The sequence below is a fragment of the Mustela nigripes genome, chromosome 6, assembly GCF_022355385.1.
Source record: "Mustela nigripes isolate SB6536 chromosome 6, MUSNIG.SB6536, whole genome shotgun sequence".
Taxonomy (NCBI): domain Eukaryota; kingdom Metazoa; phylum Chordata; class Mammalia; order Carnivora; family Mustelidae; genus Mustela; species Mustela nigripes.
The window spans coordinates 116,724,404-116,732,066 of record NC_081562.1 but is presented as its reverse complement, the minus strand read 5'-3'; the positions used below and the strand labels follow the sequence as shown (position 1 = coordinate 116,732,066).

The window sequence follows — 7,663 nt, the reverse complement described above, 5'->3', positions numbered from 1 at the left end:
ACCGCAAATGTGCCTCTTGTGCTACCATTTATAGCGACACTTATCTTCCAACACAATCTTCCAATACACTCCTGCCCTACCTCCCACAATTTCTTTGCCTGGAAGCCATTAATCTGTTTTCCATTTGTGTAATTTTGTCATTTTGAGAATCTTACATAAATGAAACCATATATTGTGTGACCTTTTGAGGTTGGCATTATTTTTACTCAGAATGGCAACCATCTAAGTTGCCATTTTTTTTATCGTTGAGCAGTATTCCATGGTATGGGTGTGCCTCAGTTCATGTAATCATTCTCCTATTAAGAGACATTTTAATTGTTTCCAGTCTTTGCTATTATAAATAAAGCTGTTGGAACAGTTGTGTATAGATTTTTGTGAGAACAAAGGTTTTCATTTATCTGGGATACTCCAGGAGTGAAACTGCTGGGTCATATAGTAAGACTATGTTAGCTTCTTCAGAGACTGTCAGACTGTTTTCTAGAGTGGCTGTACCATTTTACATTCTGGTCAGCAACACATGGTAGATGCCATTTCTTTGTGTATTTTCCAACATTTCCTGTTTTCATTATTTTAAAAATTTTATATGTTCTCATTTTGTGTAGTAATAGCTTTTAGTAGTCTTAATTGTTTCTGATCTAAAGGGGAAAGCATTCAGTCTTTTACCATTAAGTTTAGCAATATTTTTCTGGACATGTCTTCCCAGGTGAGGGAAACAAAAACAAAAATAAACAATTGGAAATACATCAAAATAAAAAGCTTTTGCACAGCAAAGGAAATTACCAGCAAAACCAAAAGGCAAACTATTTAATGGGAGAACATATTTGCAAATTATATATCTGACAAGAGGTTAATATCCAAACTATATAAAGAACTCACACAGCTGAACACCAAGAAACGAAATAATTGATTAAATTGTGGGCAGAGGACCTAAACATACAATTTTTCCCCCCCCAAAAAACCTTACAGACAGCCAAACAACACAGGAAAATGTGCTCAACATAACTAATCATCAGGAAATGCAAATCAAATTCGCCATGAGATAATTCTGCAAACCAATCAGAATGGTTAGTATCAAAAAGACAAGAAATAACAAAGGTAGAGGAAGGAGAATCCTTGTGCACTGCTGGTGGGAATATAAATAGGTGAAACTGTGGAAAACAGTACGTTTTCTTCAAAAAACTGAAAGTAGAAATATCGTACAATCTCGTAATTCCACTATGGGTATTTACACAAGGAAAACAAAACACTAATTTGAAGAAATATATGTACCCTTATGTTTATGGCAGTATTATTTACAATAGCCAAGATATGGAAACAACCTAAGTTTCCATTCATAGATGGATGAATAAAGAAGATAGGGCACACACACACACCACACACAATGGAGTATTACTCAGCCATAGAAAAGAATAAAATGTTGCCATTCATGACATAAATTCATAGATAAATCTAAAGGGTATTATGTGCGAAGTAAGGGGCGCCTGGGTGGCTCAGTGGGTTAAAGGGTATTATGTGCGAAGTAAAGTAAGTCCCACAGAGAAAGAGAAATGCCACATGATTTCACTTATATGTGGAACCTATGGAAAAAGACAAGAACAAATGAACACACAAACAGCAGCAACAACAACAAAAAGAAACATTCATAGAGAAAACTCTAGTGGTTTCCACAAGGGAAGGGGGCAGGGGTTTGGTTAAACAGGTGAAGGGAATTAAAAGATACAAACTCCCAGTTTGATTTTTTTTTAATTGTTTAAAGTCAATAAATAAATAAAGTTTATAGTAAATAAATCATAGAATGAAAAGTACAGATAGCATAGGGAATAGAGTAATACTGTACTAACCCTGCATGGTGACAGATGGTAAATACACTTTGTAGTAAGCATTTTGTAATGTTTGTAATTGTCAAATCACTATGTAATACACATGAAACTAATTTCAACTTATAGAGATTTATTGTCAGTATTTTATAAATGCTCTTCACCAAATTAAGAAAGCTTTTCTCTTTTCTTATTTTTCTCAGTCTTTTTATCCTGAATGTGTGTTGAATTTTATGAAATTATTTTTTCTGCTCTGATATAATCATTTGATTTTTCTTCCTCAGCTTGTTAGTTATGGTGGGTTACACTGATTGATTTTTGGATATACTATCAGCCTTGTAACCCTGAAATAAATCCATTTGATCATGATGTATAATGATTTGTATATATTTCTGAGTTCTACTTACTAATATTTTTTATTAATTCCCTGCTTTAGGGGTGTCTGGGTGCCTCTGTTGGTTACGTGTCTGCCTTTGGCTCAGGTCATGGTCCCAGGGTCCTGGGATCGAGCCCCTCATTGGGATCCCCTCTTTGGAAGCCTGCTTCTCCCTCTCCCTCTGCCACTCTCCCTGCTTGTGTTTTCTCTCACTCTGTCAAATAAATAAAATCATTCCTTTCTTTTTTTTCATTCTTGTATTTGTCTGGTTTTGGTATGAGGGTAATTCTAGCTTCATAAATTCATCGGGAAGTATTTCCTCCTCTTCGAGTTCCTAGAAGAGATTATGTAGACTTGGTGTCATGTGTTCCTTGTATGTTTCATAGAATTCTCCATTGAAATCATCTAACCATATGATCCGTATCATCCTGGAGATAGGTTCTTTAGGAAAATTTCAAACTATGAAGTCAATTTCCTTAACAGTTATTAGGACAAATTAATTATTTTACATTGGATGAATGTGGTAGTTTGTACTTTGGGGAGAATTGGTTCATATTACCTAAGCTATGGAGTTTAAGTATATGTTATCAGTCCCTTATTATCTTTTTCTATCTGCAGGTTCTGAAATAAAATCTTTTTCATGCCTGGTACTAGTTACTTGAGTTTTCTTTTTTTCTCTTGCTCATTTTTTCAGAGACTTGCCAATTTTACTGATATTTTTAAAGAACTAGATTCTTGCTTCATTGTTTCTCTTTATTTTTCTGCTTTGAATATCCTTGATTTCTTATCAAGTCTTTATTACGTTCTTTTTTCTGATTGTTTTCCATTAATTTTCTTACCCTATACCCTCAGTTCTTTGATTTGGGGGTTTAGATTATTGATTTGATACTTTTACTATTTTCTTTTCTTTTTTTTAAGATTTTATTTATTTATTTGAGGGAGAATGAGAGGAGAAAGGTCAGAGGGAGCAGCAGACACGCCCCACAAAGCAGGTCGCCTGATGAGGAACTCAATCCCGGACTCCAGGATCATGACCTGAGCTGAAAGCAGTTGCTCAACCAAATGAGTCACCCAGGCACCCAATACTTTTCCTATTTTCTAAGGCACGCATAAATTGTTATAAATTTCCTTATAAGCGCTGCTTTGGATTATTCCATAAAGTTTTTTTTTTTTTTCATTTTTATTTTCATTTAGGTTAGTATGCTTTTTTGCTGTTATTTTCCTTGAGACTTCTCTTTGACCCATTATTTAGAAGTGTGATGTTTAGTTTGGACATGCTCCTGTTACCTTTTAATTACTGATTTCTAGTTGGACTTCTCCATGGTTAGAAAGAATATTCCGTATGCTTTCAATCTTTTTAACTGGTTAATATTTGCTTAATGACCCAGGGTATGGTCTACCTTGGTATATGTTCAACGAAAACGTGAAAAGAATTTGTTTTCTGCTATTGATGGGTGGAGTATTCTATAAATGTTGACTACATTCTGGTGACTGATGATCATGTTAATTTCTTCCATAACTTCTCTCTTCTAATTACTCTACCAGTTATCGAGAGGGTGACACTGAAATCTCTAACTATAATTGTGGATTTGTTGATTTCATTTTTCACTTAAAATATTTTATTTATTTGATAGAGGGAGAGAGAGAGCACACAAGCAGGGGTGTGGGGAGCAGAAGGCAGAGGGAGAGGGAGAAACAGACCCTCCACCAAGCAGGGAGTATAATACGGAGCTTGATTCCAGAACCCTGGAATTATGACCTGAGTTGAAAGCAGTCGCTGGTCGCTGAGCCACCAGGCACCTCTCTTTTTTTTCACTTCTATCAGTTTTTATTTACAATATACTGCAACTCTGTTATTGGGTGCATCCACATGGAGGATTGCTAGATCTTCTTGGAGACAGAACCTTTTATCATTATGTAATGTCCTCCTCTGTCTCTGGTAATTTTCTATGATCTCAGATATAATTCATCTGATATTAACATAGTTGCAGCTGTTTCTCTTTTATTAGTGTTTTGATGGTTTACTTCATCTTAAACCTACATCTATCATTGTATTAAAATGTTGTGGACATATAGTTGGGTCATTTCCCCCACATTCTGTCCATGTATTTTCAATAGCCTGCCTAGACCATTATATTAAGAGTAATTATTGGTATATTAAAGCTTAAATCTGTTTTCTGTTGACTCTGATTTTTGTTTTCCATTTTATTTTTCCATTCTTATGTTTATTTACTTAAATATTAAACATGATTCTGTGTTGATATGTCTGTGGTTCTTTTTAGTTTATCTCTTTCTGTAGCTTTATAATGGTTGCTCTAGATACCATATCATATATTCACAACTTAGTATGTCTTCCAGTGCCAACATTTTACCCACTAAAGTAAAACATGGAAACTGGAAAACTTCTTTCCTTTTATGTCCCTTTACCTTTCTCTCTCTTTCTCTCTCTCCATATATATATATATATCTCCATCTAGCTATCTATCTATATATATGATATCTATCTCTATATAGATAGATAGACAGATATCCCTTTACTTCTCTCTCTCTCTCTCTCTACATATATATGGACATATAGTTGGGTCATTTCCCCCACACTCCATATATTTTCAATAGCCTGTCTAGACCATTATATTAAGAGTAATTATTGGTATATTAAAGCTTATATGGAGAGAGAGTATAGTTTCTTAAATATTACTCTACATACTTTGAGAACTAAATTTCAAAGCATTATAAATTTTGTTTCAAATATCAAATATAACTTAGAAAACTCAAGAGAAGTAGGAAAATCTATTGTATATGCCATATTTTTTGTCTTTCTGCATTATCTTTCTTTTTGATGGTCCGAGATTTCTTACCATTTAGTTTTGTTTAGAGAACCTCTTTTAGTATTCTTTAAGGATAGGTTCCTTGGCAAAAAATTATCATAGTTTTCCTAAATCTGAGAATGTTTTGATTTCCCTTTCATTCCTGAGAATGTTTACTTAGAATGTCAGTAAATCTAGAATTCTCAGTTAATGGTTCTTCATATTTAGCTCTTGATATACACTGTGGTGATTCTTTCTGGCCATGATGGTTTCTGATCAGAAATCTACTGCCATTGGGATGGTTTTTCCTTGACAGCTAAAGCATAATTTCTCTGTCTTCTTTCAAGAAATTTTTCCTTTGTCTCTGTTTTTCAGTAACTTCACAATAAAATGCTTTGGCATGGAATTCTCTGTGTTTATTCTGCATGTGGCTTATTCAGCTTCTTGCTGAGTTTGGGAAGTCTGAAGTCATTATTTCCTTAAATATTTTTTGGCCTCATTCATTTTATCTTCCCCTTCTGGGGTTCCAACAATACAAATCTCTTGTTAGAGTCCCACAAATTCTCAATGTGTTTTTTGTTTGTTTGTTTGTTTGTTTGTTTTTGGCCTAATCGATCTCTGTTGTTTAGAGTGGTAATTTCTATTGTTCTATTTCAGAGGTCACAGATTCTTTTCTCTTCATCAAGTTTTTTTTTTTTTTAAATTGATAATTGTATTTTTTTCTAAATTTCATTTGGTTGCTTTTTATATTTGACATTTTGTTCTTTGATTTCTGAAATTATGCCTCTTTGCTGAGACCTCCTGTTTTTTTTCCATTTGTTCATTTGTGTTTATAAATGAAGCATTTTCATTATGGTTGCTTTAACAATCGTGTCAGATGATTTTTATTTTCATTTAAGAGAGGAAATATTTATTTAAACCCATCAGAGAAATGGACACCTTGGGTCTGTAACAAAGCACTGTGTTTTAAAACATAGGTCAATAACTGTATATGAGACTATTCATTGCTACATACAAATTAACTATTAGAGCACAACTTTTCAATGTTCAAAACAGAATAAGCTCCCTGTAAAAGCAGCACCTTTGTAACATTTTTAACTTCAGTATTCCTCTTCTTCTTCACCCTCTTCTTCAAGAGAATCCATACCAGCTGCCTCATAATCCTTCTCAAGGGCAGCCCTATCCTCTTAGGTCTCAAAAAACTCTCCTTCCTCCATACACTGCCCCATGTAACAGTGAACAAAGGCACACTTGGCATGCATCAGGTCAAACTTGTGGTCCAGGTGAGCCCAGGCCCCAGCATTAGCTGTGCAGTTGCTCAGCATGCACACAGCTTACTGTAATTTGGCCAAGTCTCCACTAGGTTCCACAGTAGGAAGATGGTAATAAATGCCCATGTTGAAGCCTGTGGGGTACCATTTCACAAAATGAATGGTATGCTTGGTCTTGATGGTGGCAATAGCAGCATTGACATCTTTGGGAACCATGTCACCACAGTACAATAGGCAGCAAGCCATTGCTATTTACCATGGCAGGGGTCACATTTCACCACCTGGTTGGCTGGCTCAAAGCATGCATTGGTGATTTCTGCTTCAGAAAGCTGTTCATTGCAGGATTTCTCAGGGACCTCTGTGGCCAGAGGGAAGTGGGTGTAGGGACAGGGCACCAGGTTGGTCTGGAATTCTGTGAGATCAACATTCAGGGCTCCATCAAATCTGAGGGAAACAGTGATAGAGGATACAATTTGACATGTCAACCTCTTTATGTTAGTGTAGGTTGGGTGTTCAATATTGAGGTTTCTAGGACAGATGTCATAGATGGCCTCATTGTCTACCATGAAAGCACAATCAGAGTACTCCAGGGTGGTATGGGTAGTGAGGATGGAGTTGTAGACTTAATTACAGTTATGGCAACATGGGGGGCTGGGTAAATGGAGAACTCCAACTTGGACTTCTTGCCATATGACAGAGAAGAAAGGTATACCCTGTCCAAAACTGTAGAAAACCAAGAAGCCCTGAATACCTGTGCCAGTTTCCAAATTCAGTCCAAGACAAGATCAGCAGTCTCCTTGCCAATAGTGTGGTGCCCTTCGGCATAGTAACTTCCTTGCCTGTGATGAGCTGCTCAGGATGGAAAAGCTGGTGGTAGGTGCCAATACAAACTTCATCAATGACTGTAGGTTCCAGGTCTATAAACTCTGCCTTGGGCACATGCTTGCCAGCACCCGTCTCACTGAAGCTGGTGTTGAAGAAGTCATCTCCTCTTCTAATGGTCTTGACACCTGGCATCTGACCATTGGGCTGGTACCATGTTCTAGGCAATAGAGCTTCAAGCGGGCATTACCAATCTGGACAGTAGCCTGTTCAACATGGATGGAACTGCATTCACACATAGTTGCTGCTTTGTGGCTGCTGAGCAAATACAGAAGAGGAAGTGGAGAGACTGTTTCTTCTTATATTGCTACTCTTAGGTGGTCAATGTAAGAGAATCATTAAAAATCATGTCAGATAATTCTAATATCTATGTCATCTTGGTATTGGAATCTATTCATGGATTTTTTTTCACTCAATTTTAAGTCTCTCTTCTTTGCCTTGCTCCTGCTGAGGGTGGGTGGTGAAAATCCTGACTCCAGTTGCCCTCCTGTGACACCAGTCCAGCAGGAG

The 7,663-nt window shown here is 36.3% G+C and overlaps 1 pseudogene; it reads right to left on the bottom strand.

The window, feature by feature from the left end:
- Nucleotides 1-6,100: 6,100 nt before the first annotated feature.
- On the bottom strand, nucleotides 6,101-7,392 carry LOC132020048 (tubulin alpha-1D chain-like; annotated as a pseudogene).
- Between the last annotated feature and the right edge of the window lie 271 nt (nucleotides 7,393-7,663).